Source organism: Drosophila montana, unplaced genomic scaffold, assembly GCF_035044405.1.
Source record: "Drosophila montana isolate Dmon_TW-CO22-7 unplaced genomic scaffold, ASM3504440v1 contig_3848_1, whole genome shotgun sequence".
NCBI classification, from domain to species: Eukaryota; Metazoa; Arthropoda; class Insecta; order Diptera; family Drosophilidae; genus Drosophila; species Drosophila montana.
In genome coordinates this window covers 566103-579465 of record NW_026998720.1, presented here as the reverse complement: position 1 = coordinate 579465, position 13363 = coordinate 566103, and positions in this window count along the sequence as shown.

Here is a 13363-nt window from a genome sequence, read left to right as displayed (position 1 = left end):
AGCTGTATAATCAAGCCATTATTAATTTTGTTAATTCCATAAATATTTTACAAAATTGTTTTAAGTTGCTGAAAGCTACAAAACAGTATAAATATACTCTATTTTCAAAGTCTATTCGCTTGGTGGAGATCAGAAGGTACTGATCGATTCCAATTACCATTTCAAAATAAAACAAATTTAAATTGAATAAAAAAATGATGCTACTTTTAATCTAAGAGTGCATTCAATTGGGTTTTCTTTTTAAATATCAAACATTTAAGATTTAATAAATAAACATAAATGTGGTAAACGAAATCCCGTTACAACACGTATTTAAACAGGTTTTAGAGATAGGCAGCCAATTACTTTTTGCATACTTTATTTTGTCATACAATTAATTTCTTTACCTAAACGGTTTTTTAAATTCTTTTTTCTGGACTGCATTTACCATGTAAAAAAATAATTAGATCCACCATAATATGTTTATATCTGTCATCTTTGCCAGCCCTCTGGAAATGCTTAAAAACCCCAATGCTTGACATTTGCACTAACAGAATTTTCAAAATAATTTGCACTAATTGAAATGAGAAATGCGAAAAAATGTAAAAAGCGTTGAAAAAGAAATGATTTAATTTTCATATTTCATTTTTGCTGTCAGCAACGAAGATGAATTCAATTTGCTGCAATCAAATAAAAAGCTTCACAATTTTTTTTTATGCTTTTAAATTTTAATTAACTGCAGTCCAAGAGTTTGTAATGCTTGCTAGCCCAGCACGCGGATAGCTGGCAAAGGCTAAGCTGCGATTTATAAAGCTCGAAATCTACACCTGTAATTTTGTGTGGCAGCTTGGTGCCATTTGTTTGTGGCATATGGAGCTTGATAATAGAATTAAGTGTGCATTTTTGTAGCCACAAGTCAACAGGAACAAAGCACCAAATTGCTCTTAAGTGAACGCTCCTTGCCACAAGTGCACATATACGCATGCACAGACACAACTTTGTGGTCCTGTTTGGCGCCAATGTTGCTAGTGTCGTGTGTGTGTGTGTGCTTGCCTCTCGTGTGGCATTTTATAACTTTTGGGCTACATTTTGTGCACACTCAGGCACACACACACGCACACTCACATACAGGCAGAGAGTTGCCGCTGAGCTTAGTCACCGCAGCAACCTTTACGGCACCTGTTGCATATAGCAGCTGCCATGCTAATTTTATTATGTGCAATAGGTTGACAGCTAACCACAGGCGACAACAACAACAACACCAACAACAGTCAAAGCGATAACGACATCTAAAACGAAAATCGCATGGCACTTTCGTTTTCACTAAACACATACACTCAGGCACACACACTTTTGCGTGCCTATATATAGAGAGCGAGATGCATTTGCAGGCTAACTAACTGCCCGGTCTCAGTGCAGCTCAGCCAACAACTGAATGTGCAACACACACAGCTAAACAGGCTGTACACACAAACACACAAACACACAAACACACACACACACACACACACACACACATGCAGCAGCAGGTTGCACTACGCTGTTGTGGCTGCCACCCACCTGTTGTTAGATGCAACCAACTGGATACTGGATTAGAGGCTGCCACAGTTTCATGCTGTCGTGTGCATTTTCATTCAAATATGTAACAGCATCAGCAGCAACAACAATAACAAACCTGCCGCATAGGCCTTCACACACAAATACACACACACACACAACTTAATTGTGTGTTTTGCAAATTTAGTTCAGGGTCAGTTATGTGGCTCGTTTTTGGCCTGTGCTTAGACGGCCAATTTGGGTTTTGAGTTTTTTTTGGGTGCCTTGTTTGAATGTTTTTGTGTTTGGAATTTGTTTTGTGTGATTTATGCGTACCGCATACGCCATGTGGTACTAGTAATTAGCATATTGATTATTCGATTTGTGTACGTAGCATACCATATAGTATTGATTAATTTTGTTATTTTAGAGTAAGTTACCTAAATTTTATTAGTTTATTTCTTAATTCTAAGATATAGGTAGTTTTCAGTTAATTTTGAGATGTTAGGTCTATCCGATCTTTCTATCTTTCTATCTATCTATCTTTCTTCAACATCGAGTGCTGCATAAACCTTACAAATATTCGACATTTTTGTATTTGGCTGCCTATTTCGGCTTTAGATCTAGTTGCATAGTTTTTTTGATTTAGGACGCCATTAATATGGGATACATGGCTCAGCACAAACACTGTGCCACTTCTCATTTAGCAGACTTTTTGCCGCTGCTGTAGATGCTGCTGCACCTGTTAGCCAGCGCTTCACACCGCACAGCCCAACCATTACCGATTCAGGTGCCCGTTTAATTGCATGGCATTGCATTCCCTGTGGCAAGCTCTCTAGTTTCCATCTTTCATTCCGTTCACTGCCAAAACAAATTGTGAGAAAAAGCCGAGCAACACAAAAAAACTGCAAAAAATGAAAAACAACACAAAATGTGCGTGCTACATAAATTAAAACCTATGCTTCAGTGGCTCCCCTAGAAAGAGTCGGCCCCACAATGAGCGAGACGGCAAGAACAACATACTTCACTCAACTCTTCGGGACTGTGATCAGATCTGCACTCATTCTATTCCAGTCGATTCCATATTTTATGTCAAGTCTCGGCTTTTTTGCGTTTTCCAACCAGCGCCTCAACATGTTTTGCATTGAATTCGGGTTTAAAATTCTGTTTATTGCCGTCGTTGCTGCCGCTGCTGCTGCCGTCGCTGCTGCTGCTGCTGCCGGCGCAGCTCTTGCTGTTGCATCGCATATTCGTCAATTTTTTGCTGCAAGTGGCTGCCATCTTGATTATGTTGTAGCTCCCGCTGTTGTTGTTGTTCTTCTTATTATTATTACTGTGCCCTAGCAGCAACAGCAACACCAACTGTGACTTCGACAACAACAGCAATGATGACGATAACGATGATGATGGTGATGATGATGATGATGACGATGGTAATGGTGATGATGATGGCGTGTTTGCTGTAATTTGCGCTACGTAAAACGTTCAAAAATGCAACAACGAACTGCACCAGCAACAGCAATAGCAACAAAAAACGCTCTAAATGAAGGGAATTGAGCGCTGCGATCGTTGACGCTGCCAGCGTCTCAGTTGCTCTGCGGCTGCCGCTGCTGCCGTTGCTGCTATCGTCGACGTCAACGTCGCTGCTTCTGCAAAAAGGGCAAAATACGAAAAACCTTGAGGACGGTCAGTAACCGACAACCGCCAGCCCAGAAAAATTTGTATGAGCAGCAAACGAAAATTTTTTTGTTTAATATACCCTACAAAGAGTATACACACTATTTGATGGTGTATTTAACTGTAGTCAAAAACACACATTTTGTTGCCCATAGGTTGTTGCTATATATTATTAACGGGTTAATTGTTATGGCAAGTATATAAAATCAATTTTCTCAAAAAGCTTTAAAAATGACTTTGACACTGATCGAACGGTAAACAAACAACTTTCTTACAAACGTTTTCCGCCAAATCAAAAATCAAATGATTTTTTATGTAGATCCATGGAAATGAATTTGAGGGCGAAACGCCACCCACTAAATCTTTACCACCAAGGAGGTATGGATTCCCCAAGAAATTCGTAATACCCATCTCATACATTTTAACAAAGATCTTTGAAAATGTTTTTGTAGCCGATCGGATGGTAAACAAAAAACTTTCAAACAACCGTTTGTCGCCAATTTACCACTGTTGCGGGTGGAATTGCCCAAATCGTTGAAACACGTATACAAAAAGTTCTTATGTATAGCTTTGAAAATAAGTTTGAAGCAAATCGGACAAAACTTAAAACTTCGCCCAGAAAATATTTGAGTCGCATTTCCACTGGGCTGTGCGTTGATCACCAATCTGTTAGTCAGTCAGTCATTCAGCCAGTCAGTCAGTCAGGACAAACAGTTTTATATATTGAGATAATTTTAAAACTGTGAAATATTTTGGGTTATTTAGGAATTCGATATTTTGTTACATTTCGAGAGCTTTATTTGATTTAATTTTAAAAATTTGAACACAATTTTTATGTTTGCTTATTCCGGAACTGTTTGTAGCATTTATTATTTTTATATGGACCTATTTTGCGTTTCTTCACAGTAATAACATGTGAGCAGCTTGGTTAGGGTATGTCAGCATCGACGTGTCAAAGATAATTTTAGGTCTTGTTTGCACATTTATTTTGGTTGCTCTTTCTGCTGCGTTTTTATTCGCTTTTTCGTTTACTTTTTTCGTACAGTCAAATTGCGCATTTTTGGCTTTGGGGTGGAGCCTCTGAATGCGTTGTGCCGGCAGCGCTTCTGCCTTTTGTTGTTGCTGCTGCTGCTTATATTGCCCGGTTTTGGGTGAGGTCGTGGTCGTTGCCGGTTTTACTTTTTTTGCGTCATCAGCAACGAGAACTGCACTTGAAAACTCAACTGGCGTGGTTGGCTGGCCGACGTCGGGACCGACATCAACGTCATCATTGTGGACTTTAAGTGGTTTTGGGTGTGCTTGTCTCGCATGCGTGTATTCGTATCTCTGTGTGTGTGTGTGTGTTTATGTGTGTGTGTGTGCGAATGTATCTGGACCCCATGCGGTTAATTTATGCCCGCTTGCAATTTTGGCAGACAGTGAAAAAATATTTTTGGTCTTGTTGCTGCTCGCTGCAGCCAGTTTCATTTTTAGAACTTTGGCGAACCGGTTTTTTGGATGCGGCTTTCGATTTTATTTGTTGTCGGCGCATTAACTGGTTATTTTTATTTTCGTTATACGTTAATGTTGTTGTTTTTGCATTTGCTGCTGCTGCTGAAGCTGTTGTTGTTGTTTTGCTGGTGCTGGCAGTTGTTGCAGTTGATAAATCTCGGCGCGCCGTTGTCATAAATTTGCATTGGGCCATGCCATTGGCCCTGACATTTCTAAGGCTTCCTTGCCAGCCAGTTGGTATTTTCAAGCTGAAGTTACCAGCGTCAGCCAATGCAATTAATCACAGCCAAATGCACAGAACGAGCATGTGAAATGACAAACAGACTGACTGACTGACGGACGGACAGATAGACAGACAGATGCTGAAGTTGTAGTAATTCATTTTTTTTTTTTTGAGCCAACTAATCCACAATTTGACATCGTCGATGAATCGATTCGATTGCATTACATTCATTTTCGTCACACACACACACATACACGAAATGAGGAGCTCTCAGGGGGGCAAAGATCTGTGGTAACAATTCGGTTGACTCTATACCAGGCCATATCATATTTAGTCAAGTCAAGTCAAGCCAACCCAGCCAACCCAGCCAACCCAATAGGGCAGGCAACCAAGCGCAGCAACTAGACTCAGCCTGAGTCCCAGTCCCAGCCTCCCTACCTATCACAAACTGATTATTTTTAACAGAATCATTATAGTCAATGGCAACCGAAGAGCATCTCGCCCAGACGGTTATATTTTCCCGAACCAAGCGGATGCATTACTTTGTTCATTATATTGGAAAGTGGTCATGTAACAGATCTCAGCTAGCTCGAATAATTAGTTAATTTTTATTTTTATTAAAATTAGTATTTTTTTTTTTAAAGCAGCTATCATTGACTGTGCTCTGCGAAGGGAATATTTATTAAGTACACATATAAATATTGAAAGTAGCTTATAACTAATCTATAATATATGCCAAAAATATGAAAATGAGATTTCACCAAAATTATTATATAAAAAATAACTAATAAAATGCGCTACTTTAAATTTATATAACTCTTCATATTCGCAGTTGTATGTTAAATACATATGTGTATACACTTTTATATTTTTTATTTTTCAATTAAATAACCTTCTTAGGGTATCTGAGCTTCCGGTTTGCCCTCTTCCTATTTTGCCGTTGAATTTTTTCTGCCGTTCTCTTTGCGCCATGTAATTTGATTTTCTAAAAAGTTTCCGATTTCTAGCGAATTTTTCGCACTGAGAATCGACAGCTTGGGTTATTGTGGTTAATTTCTTTTAAATTATTTTTGCAGTTGCGTTTATAGGAAAGACGCTTATCAAAAGCCAGAGACAGCTGCTGCTTCTCATACCAAATACACACAAAAAATTTACAAAAAAAAATGTATATATGTATGTACATGTGTGCATAAGAGTGCGAGCTTAAGTACTCGTCGTCGTATCTTGCACTTTATGCATGACTCAAAATTGAAATTCAAAACGAACTTGACAAAATTAAAAGAAAGAAGCTTCATTCATGCACGCATACATAGACACTGAATAAACAGCGAACAATAACAACAACAGCAACAACACACGCATGGCAGGCCAAATGGCCAGTCAGTCAGTCAGTCAGTCAGCTAGCCGGACAGGCAGACAGTCTGACAGTCAACCAGCGCCCTCAATGCACGCTTTATGCAACGACGACAACGACGACGGCGGCGGCGGCGACGTCGACGTCGACGACAACAACTGCAAAAGCAACAGCAACTGCAAACGCAGCCAAAAAGTTCATTGAACCTGGCCCAGTGCGAATTCGGTTGTCGTAGGTTAGGGACGACCGTCAGACCAACCGACCAGGCGACGAACCGACCGACTGCTGCCTGGCCAGGGGCCTGGACAGGGGGCATGTGACGTTGTCGTCGACGCTGACTCTGTGCAAATACAAATACAAATACGCTGCCGCTGCCGTTGTCGTTGCTGCTGCTGCTGCTGCTGCCGTCGCTGCTGCTGCTGCCAAGTGTGACGAAAAATATACAAAACAAAATACAAAAAAAACAGCAACAACATCAGCAATAAGAGTAATAACAGCAACAAGAAGCGTATTCAAAATAATAATAAAAATCGGTTGCTGGTTCAGTTCACGGCATACCATATGGAGCAGAAGGAGCCGGCGAAGGGGGCGAGAAGCAGCGCTTGCCAGTGACCGCTGTTGTTGTCGCTGGTCTCTCAGTTGTCTGTTGTGTTGGTCATGGACGCCATTTCACATTAATTTTTATTTTTGTTGTTTTCTTCTGTTTTTTTTTTTTGTGAATCATTTGCGATAAAGAAATATATACGAAAACTTATATATGCCGTCTATATATCATCGTTCTGCTGAGCTTGTGTATGTGTATGTATGTGTGTGTGTGTGTGTGCGGGTGAAGTGCGTGGACTTCAAATCAAAAGCCACAAAATACTTGCAGCTCTCTCGCTCATCATAAAAATATCAGCATTTTGTGAGTAATGAGTTTTTTGAACTTAACAATTCACTACGCCCCGCTCTCCTTGCCCAGACCAAAACGCCAAAGTGCACATAAATAGAGTCAATGTGTTTATTGCTGAAGTCAACCGATATTATGATCCAGTTTTGGCATCACTTTCGTACTCGGACAGCCCTTGCCAAGCTACAAATATATTTGCTCATATGTGTGAGACTTGAGTGTGGGTGGGCTTGAAGCGAGCTGACAGGGTCACTTTGTCAGATGGGAACGGGAAAGTTATGCGAATTTATCTGTTAAGTAACACGTTTTATGTACTGTGTTTGCCATATTTTGCAAATCTTGATAGCTTTGCTGATTTTAATATATTAATTAAGCTGACAATATATCAAATACGGAAATAAAACGGAAATGTACGAAAAGAAAAGACGTAGATTGTGACATATCAAAAGAAAAGAATGCGTCAGCTTTTATCTTTAATTTGTGTATTGACGATTTTAGTATGCGAAGTATAAAAGCCCATTGTTGACTTCTTGATATAAACTAAATAAAATAAATCGAGTTCTTATAAGTTTAGTGTTACGCTCTCTCTTAAGAAACTATATATGTTTATTAAAAATTGCATTGATTTTATTGTATTATCTGATTTTACGTACTTTTAACACTTCCAATATTAAGATGTTCATTAAGCTACCACTAAACGATCACTTTTATTCATTATCATTAATATACTTATACTCTCTTAAAGTTGTAGCTTCCTAGTTTGTTGTGGCATTTAAATAAGTGTAATGATCAATAACGGCTTTAAATCACATATCTATTCACATGAATGCCAATTGAATGCACATTTAGCTGAAAATGCAAGCTGCCACAAGTTCACCGACCACACACACACACAAACACACACACAGACACGGCCAAAATATAGCGTATACGTAATATTAATTGAATCATAAATGGTCGGAAAACACTTTCGCTCTCGACTTCATTGATATCTAAAACTAAACATCTAAAACTGGCAGCCCCCAAAAGCGACCCCGACTGCCCGAAACAACAACAGCAATGCGTGAATTTGCAACACAAATTGAGTGTGTGTAAAAACACGTGTTCGTGTATGTGCGTGTGTGTGTGTGTGTGTGGTTGGCTCGTGCATGCCGCAGGCGCTTTGGCGCTGCATTCATCTGTTTTGTATTTGGCAGGCAGCCAAATAAAATTTCGAGATATGACCTTACACACAATGTGTTGCCGGCGTGCAGCCAGAGCAACAGCAACGGCAATGGAAACAACAACTACAACGATAGCAACAACAACAATAACGACAACACGGCCTAAACATGGCATCGGTTTCCGCGTGGATGCTGCGTCCATTAGAAATGCATTTGTTGCCGCTGTTGTTGTTGTTGCTGCTGCTGCTGCTGTTGCTGCGGCTGCAGATGTTGCTTGTTGACATTGACATTGGTTAAACGGCAATTTGTGCGTGTATATTTGGACATGTTTGCGAGACTGCGTGAGTGTGTCTGTGCGTGTGTGTGCGTGTACTATGCTAATGCAAATTTATTTTTAACACATGCTGCAATCTGTTTCATTGGGCTAAGCTTCAAATGACATCATTTGCATTTGCCCCTTGCTCACTTTTACTGACCTACAATGCAACGTCCACTGTGCAACCTTTTAATTGGCTTATCAGGCAAACAGTTGCATATGTTTGTCGTTGTGTTGTTGTTGTTGTTGTTGTTGTTGTTGCTGCTGCTGCTTTTATTTCATTGCGTATCTTATCAATTGCTCAGTTAATCTATATGATTCTTACACTTCACTTTCTTGTCGACTTTTCGCAACGAAAATTAAAACGTAATAACGCGACGGCTCAATGCAATGCAAAAGGAAAAGGAACAAAAAAAAACAGTGCAAAAAGCAAAAACATTTAAAAATATTTATAAGTACATACACACACACAGACACACAGGCACACGCATATGTACGTATAGTACGCATATACAGTGTGCCTGACCAAGGCCAAGCAATTTTGTATTGCTCTCGAGTTCCTTGGCCTCAGCAATCTGTGTGCTTTTTGTTGCTGTTGTTGCTGCTGTAGTTGTTGTTGTTGTTGTTATTGTTGTTGCTGCAGTTGTTGTTGTTGCTGCTGTTGATTCTTGGTCATTGGCTTGGGCTGCTGCTCCTCAGTCGCGTCTGCTTATTTGTTGATTTCATTTTGGTTTATTTGTTTTTCTTGTTTTCGTTTACTTGAAACTGAAAATCGCATATAGAGGCGCACAGCAGTTGGAATTATAAGGCAATTAAAGCAAATTATGTGGGCGGAATGTACATAAATATTAAGTGGCTGAAATGTTCTACATTTGAAAAAGTAGATACTTAATGGAGCCAGGCATATTCCCAAAATATTATAATACTGCTAAAGAATGTTAACTTGTAAGATCTGCAAATGCTCTTCCAGATTTCAACCTCTTATATGACTTTTTATTGTTACTTATATTATTCTTTTGTTAATTCCCCAATAGATGATTAATGTTTTCAGTTTGATTAATTTTGTGCTGAATTTTATTTTTTTCAGTACATTTTTTTTGTTGGTAAAAATTGATAATTTTAGAAAATTTTCTTTTTTACCTATAATCTCAACATTTTGTTTACTATTCTTTCGCAGCTTTGGGAAATTAAAACATTTTTTTGTTAGAGAAATTGTTTACGTCACATATCCTGCATAAAATAAAGGGAAAAATTTCAATATTTTAAGCTCATAGATTTCAAACTTTAAGAACGCTTAGAACCTAGAACGATTTTCATATATATCGTAATTTTCACTATGATTAAAATAAGGACTATTTTTTCATATTAATTTGCTTTATATTTCGAAATAAACATTTTCGATTTATAGAGCAACAATTTATCATTTTAGCATTTTTCTTCTTTACTTAAAAGCTCCAACTTTTGTGTTTAGTCAATTCCAAATATTAGTAAGAAAACACTGCATTAAAACGAGTTCAATACCAAATATTGGCAAAAAGTGCTAAGCTATAACAAGTTCTTTAATGTTCAGGCCAAATATGACATTAATTTTGACAAGTAAGGTTCCCAAATCTATTCGAAGTGTTTTTTCTTGGATGTTAAGCTCTCAGTTTAGGTCAAAGCTAAAATTTTCATGATAATCATGGGATTTTTCAATTGAAAATAAGAGTATCAAAATGAGCAGAAAAACATTTGGTATATGTAATGAATATTCATCTAGATTGTTTACGTTTGGACACAGAACTTTCCCAAACGGATTTTATGATTATTCTATTATGGAATTATTTGCTGTTGAAGAAATGACAGAATAATTATTTGCTGAACATTTATTCTAAATGTTGGTTAAGTGCTGCCAATTAATACGGCTTAAGTTTGATGCTTATCTAATTGCGCGTTTAATTTCGCTCATTATTTATGTTGGCCATGATCGGTGCTAATGTCCAACAGTTTCCGTATGTCCGTGTCCACTTGAGAGAATCATTTGAGCTGGCGCTTCCGCTTGCAGCATACAGTTCCGTTGCCAAACAGTGGCCCAGGCGCAGCTTAGAACGGATGCAACTGACTTCCTGCCTGGGCGCTCATTTGGGCCAATCAGCAACTTGGCCAGCTGGACAACAGACTCAGGCATTAGGTGCCTGGGAAATGCGTAATTTTGCAAAACTAATTGCAAAAATCGTTTCTTAATTATGCATTCCAAAATGTTGAAGACATCAAGACGTGCAGAAACTCACCCCATTAGCCCTTGTGTGCGCGTATGTATTTGTGTGTGTATGTGTGTGTGTGTGTGTGTGTGTGTCTGTGGATGTGTGTATCTGCAAGATGCACAAAAATGCATTTCTTTCCTGTGCTTTGTGTTCGCCGTTGCAGTGGCGTGTTTTAATTGCACATGCTTATATCTGTGCGCTTGTCTGTGTGTGTGTGCATATGAGTGTGTGTGTGCTTGCATTGCGCACCCCTTTGACTGTTTACATTTCGACAGGCCGTCGCATTTTAATTTTAGAATATATTTTTGGGTCTGGATTTCACAGCTCAGCTTTCAATGTGCATACATCCAATGCGTTTCATTATTTCCGAGTGTGCGCCTGTGTGTGTGTGTGTGTGTGTGTATTTGTTTGCCTGCTGCATTTTTCATTATGCAAAAAATTGCATACCACTTTTTTTTCTGTCGTTTTGTCCATTCGCATCGACTTTTTTTCGGTACTTTTTTATTTTCGAAATGCATTCAACAAAATTGCACGTTTTGCTTCGTGCATCTTTTGTGTGGCCTGGGCATAAAAAAGTGCATTTGCAATGGGGTTGATTTTTATGGGTTTTGGGTTCTTTTTAACGCCTTTTTCGGGGGCTTTACGTATTTGCTTACGTGGTTTTACTTTTAATTGCTTCTCATCAGATTTTTATGCACATGTATATATGTATATATGTTTTTTTTTTCGCTTTCGAGCTGCTGCTGTTTGCATGTTGTCGCCGATTTTATCTTTTGTAAATACTGCAATTATGTGTGTTCCTCTTTGGCGACATTACTCGTACTCGTGTGTTTTTTAGGTTGCTTAATTTACTTTTTATTTTTATGCTCAACACGGAAATGATCCGGTTGAACGGTCAGAGGACACGCATAAAAAGCGAGCTGGGTTTTCGATGCATTCGTTTTTTCATTTTTGTGAAGTTTGTGTTGGTGACAGACCAACAAAATTAAATATATAATTCAATTAAAACTTAATATTTGCATATCAAGTAAATTTCAGATATGAAATTTCACAGAATTGTACTTCCTCGCTTAAGGATCATTTGCCGCATCGTTAAGTTGTATATAAATGAAACTGAATATGTTCCTTATTTGTTTGGCAATCCAATGCCGACTTAGCTCAAGGCCAGTTTATGCTCAAAACCCAGATTCTGTTGGTGTCTTATTCCATTCATAGGTACGCCCCAGTCACCTTCGCCAATTCAAATGCCAGTTCTTGACTGTGCACGGCCCAAGGTCGGGGAGTCGCCGTTAACTAATGTAAATGCAATTAAAATCAACAAATATTTCGCTTATTAGAAAAGCATTAAAAGCAATTCCACAACGTAAACAAAAAATGGTTAAACAATTACTATATTTATTATACACGAATTTTGTAACAAGCATGCAAAAACAAAAAACGAATAAAAAATAAATAACATTTACAACGAAATTTTCGCATTAATTGAGAGACCTTGAAACCAGTCACGACTAAATTCAGGCAGAGACCCAGCCCCAGCCCCAGCCCCAGTCGCAGTCGCAGTGCCAGACTGCGACTCAGACCCAGTTCCCTTGCCCCCAGAGTCGAGTCCATAATTCGCTGTGCCGAAAATTCTCAAAAGTATTTTTCGTTTTTTTTTTTTTTTCGTACAATGACATGCAATTGAGTCGCTGCAAGTCGAGTCGAATTGCAGTGTCCGTCTGCCCGTCCGACTGGCGAATTATAATAATTTTCAGTTTGCTCTCGCGCGCTCGACATTCGCACAACAGCGAGCCGAAACCGTTGCACACTCAAAAAAAAAAAAAAAAACAACATAAAAAAAAAACAAACAAAAAGTGCATGTGCAACGGGCGCGCGTTGTCGGAGTCGCCAGTTGCATTTCGAGCGGTGAGTGAGCGTCTCCGTCTTCGTCTCCAGCGCTAAACAAAGCGCGTTGCCTGTCTCGTTGCCGTTGCCGTTGCCTTAGCCGTTGTCGTCTCGGTTTCGGACTTGTTTTCGCTGCTTAAAACGAAACCGAAAAAGAACTGTTGAAAAATTACAAAATGGAGAACAAATGCACAAAATGTATTAAACAAAAAAAGCAAAAAAAAAAAAAAAACTACAAAAAAAAGAATAAAAAATGAGAAAAAACTGAGAGCGTGTTCAGCAGCGTTCTGAGTGCATTTAACTGAGCGCTGAGACAGCTGTGTGCTCGTGTGTGTGTGTGAGTGTGCACCAATACTAATGCAACAAAAGTGCAATTAAAAACACACTGACGTTGGCCTTTCCCGCCTGCTCGCTCGCTCAGCAGTCGCTCATTCGCTCACTCACTCAGAACCAGGAGATGAGCATGCGGCGACACATTTTGCGCTCCGCGTTGCTTCTAGCCACCATTTTCTTTTCTTTTCCTTCTATTTGCAGTACTTTTTATGCTCTCTTTTTTTCTTTTTTTGCTTTAACCAATTTCGCTTTTAACGTTTTTTGCCGGCTGCCAT